Source organism: Salvelinus sp. IW2-2015, unplaced genomic scaffold, assembly GCF_002910315.2.
Source record: "Salvelinus sp. IW2-2015 unplaced genomic scaffold, ASM291031v2 Un_scaffold5033, whole genome shotgun sequence".
NCBI lineage: Eukaryota > Metazoa > Chordata > Actinopteri > Salmoniformes > Salmonidae > Salvelinus > Salvelinus sp. IW2-2015.
The window spans coordinates 26,357-29,916 of NW_019946301.1; the positions used below are offsets into that span (position 1 = coordinate 26,357).

The 3,560-nt window shown below is 42.2% G+C and overlaps 2 long non-coding RNA genes across 2 annotated transcripts in view; one reads left to right on the forward strand and one right to left on the reverse strand.

The window, feature by feature from the left end:
- Positions 1-203: 203 nt before the first annotated feature.
- The window catches only part of LOC139026531 (uncharacterized), a 9,328-nt gene continuing 5,971 nt past the window's right edge, over positions 204-3,560 (forward strand). The window contains exons 1-2 of the long non-coding RNA XR_011478354.1: positions 204-282; positions 677-782. This is a non-coding gene — a long non-coding RNA (uncharacterized lncRNA). The remainder of the gene's footprint in view (positions 283-676; positions 783-3,560) is intronic.
- LOC139026530 (uncharacterized) overlaps positions 331-3,560 on the reverse strand; it is a 9,784-nt gene continuing 6,554 nt past the window's right edge. Inside the window, exon 2 of the long non-coding RNA XR_011478353.1 lies at positions 331-473. This is a non-coding gene — a long non-coding RNA (uncharacterized lncRNA). The remainder of the gene's footprint in view (positions 474-3,560) is intronic.

A 3,560-nucleotide genomic window follows, 5' to 3' on the forward strand; every position in this document is an offset into this window, starting at 1 on the left:
CCACCAGGAATGTAATTTTGAATTCAGAAATGTCATTTAGTTCTATTCTGGTGTAGTAATATTAGCCTGGGTGCCAGTCTGTTTATGCTCTCTCTCCAACTCATGTGGAACTGTCATGTAAAACATGGTTTGGCTTGACAATGGACTGGGCAAAACAAAAACAGATCTGGACCAGGCTATAGTAATATACTACATTAGAGGCAATCTGGGACCAGGCTATAGTATATCACTACATTAGAGACAGATCTGAGACCAGGCTATAGTAATATCACTACATTAGAGGCAGATCTGGACAGGCTATAGTAATATACTACATTAGAGGCAGATCTGGACCAGGCTATAGTAATATCACTACATTAGAGGCAGATCTGGGACCAGGCATATAGTATCAACTACATTAGAGCAGATCTGGGACAGACTATAGTAATATCACTACATTAGAGGCAGATCTGAGACCAGGCTATAGAATATCACTACATTAGAGGCAGATCTGGGACCAGGACTATAGTAATTAGAGAACAGATCTGAGACCGGCTATAGTAATAGAGGCAGATCTGAGACAGCTATATATATCATTTAGAGGCATCTGAGACCAGCTAAGTATGAGAGGAATCTGAGACAGCTATAGTAATAAGAGCAGATCTGAGACCAGGCTTAGTAATATACTACATTAGAGGCAGATCTGGGACCAGACTATAGTAAATTAGAGACAGATCTGAGACCAGGCTATAGTAATAAGAGGCAGATCTAGACCAGGCTATAGTAATATCAATACATTAGAGGCAATCTGAACAGGCTATAGTAATTTAGAGACAGATCTGAGACAGGCTATAGTAATAAGAGGCAGATCTGAGACAGGCTATAGTAATTAGAGACAGAATCTGGACCAGGCTATAGTAATAAAGGCAGATCTGGGACAGCTATAGTAATTAGAGGCAGATCTGGCAGGCATAGATAAGAGGCAGATCTGGACAGGCTATAGTAATAGAGAGATCTGGGACCACTATAGTAATAAGAGGCAGATCTGGAACCAGGCTATAGTAATTGAGACAGATCTGGACAGGCTATAGTATAAAGCAGATCTGGACCAGGCTATAGTAATTAGAGGCAGATCTGGGCAGGCTATAGTAATATCACTACATTAGAGATCTATGGACGTGTTAAGCATGGCATCTAGCTGCAGCATCCAGGTGGGGATTAGCAGGTTACATTACCAACCTTCATGGTTGGGTTTCAAGTCATTTTTAATGGCAGTCAAACCAGGAAATACATTTCAGTTTACTTTTCTGGATTGTCTGAACTGAAATGGAGCCCGACGTGACATCTTGACGTTCTTATCCTTAGTAGCCTCACCGTTTACACCGTGGACATCTAACGGTTATCCTTAGTTAGCCTCACCGTTTACACACCTGACATCTAACGTTCTATCTTTAGTAGGCCTCACCGTTACACCGTGACATCTAACGGTTCTATCCTTAGTTAGCCTCACCGTTTACACCGTGGAACATCTGACGGTTCTATCCTTAGTTAGCCTCACCGTTTACACCGTGACATCTAACGTTCTACTTAGTAGCCCTCAGCCGTTTTACCACGTAGACATCCTAACGTTCTTATCCTTAGTTAGCCTCACCGTTACACGTGACATCTAACGGTTCTATCCTTAGTTACGCTCACCGTTTACACCGTGACATCTAAACGGTCTATCTTTAGTTAGCCTCCACCGTTTACACCGTGAATCTGACGGTTTCTATCCTTAGGTAGCTCACCGTTTACACGTGACATCTAACGGTTCTATCCTTAGTTAGCCTCACCGTTTACACGTGAATCTGACGGTTCTATCCTTAGTAAGCCTCACGTTTACACGTGACATCTAACGGTTCTATCCTTAAGTTAGCCTCACCGTTTACACCGTGACATCTAACGGTTCATCTTTAGTTAGCCCTCACGTTTACACGTGACATCTACGGGTCTATTCTTTAGGTAGCCTCACGTTTACACCGTGACATCTAACGGTTCTATCTTTAGTTAGCTCACTTTACACCGTGACATCGAACGGTCTATCTTAGTTAGCCTCACGTTACACCGTAACATCTAACGGTTCTATCCTTAGTTACCACCTCACGTTTAACCACCGTGACATCTAACGGTTCTATCTTTAGTTAGCCTCACGGTTTACACCGTGACATCTAACGGTCTTATCTTAGTTAGCCTCACGTTTACACGTGACATCTAACGGTTCTATCTTTAGTTAGCCTCACGTTTACACCACAGTCTAACGTTCTATCTTAGTTAGCCTCACTTTACACCGTGACATTAACGGTTCTACCTTAGTAGCCTCACCGTTTACACGTGACATCTAACGGTTCTATCCTTAGTTAGCCTCACGTTTACACCGTGACATCTAACGGTTCTATCCTTAGGTAGCCTCACGTTTACACCGTGACATTAACGGTTCTATCTTAGTTAGCCTCACCGTTTACACCGTGACATCTACGGTTCTATCCTAGTTAGCCTCACCGTTACACCGCATCTAACGGTCTATCTTAGTTAGCCTCACCGTTACACGTGACATCTGACTTTCTATCCTTAGGTAGCTCACGTTACCACACATCACTGTCCTCTGCTAGAAAGCAGTGGCTTATAGAGAGAGAGGATATACATGAAGGGTTTTAATATGAAACAAGCAACCTCAGCAGAACAGATATATACTATACTACTAATAATAATAATGACTAGCTATACGTAAGGCATAATAATAATGTTGGGACTATATTAATGTAGTAGAAAGCAATGCGTTGAAGTAAGATGGCAGCTTGGTGTAAACAGGCTTTAATGTGACGGACTGTCATAACACTGACAACGTGATAAGAGCCAGACCAGATATGGGCAAAAAGTATATAACTGTGTCTAAAAAATACTTTTAAATACTTCATATTTCAGAAAACTGGAAATAATTTTCTAAAGTATTTCCAAGTATTTTGAGGTGCGCGTGATTTAGCTTGTGGGTTTGTACTTTTGGGGACTATTCTGTTGGCCCACTGAACAACGCAAACGAACAGCTAAGTATTTAGAGTATTTGATGCAGGTCTTCTGTGATAGCTGGAGCTATATAGAGGGTGGTTGGCCGGTAAGTAGTGAACATTCTATGGTAGATGGGAGTAGAGTGGTTAGTTGACCAGTAGGAACATTCTATGGTAAGATGGGAGTAGAGGTGTTAGTTGACCAGTAGGAACATTCTATGGTAGATGGGAGTAGAGGTGGTTAGTTTGACCAGTAGGAACGTTTATGGTAGATGGGAGTAGAGGTGGTTAGTTGACCAGTAGGAACGCGTTATGGTAGATGGGAGTAGAGTGGTTAGTTGACCAGTAGGAACGTTCTATGGTAGATGGGAGTAGAGGTGGTTAGTTTGACGCAGTAGGAACGTTCTATGGTAGATCGGGAGTAGAGGTGGTTAGTTGACCAGTAGGAACGTTCTATGGTAGATGGGAGTAGATGGTTAGTTGACCAGTAGGAACGTTCTATGCGTAGAATGGGAGTAAGGGTTAGTAGAGTTATTGATT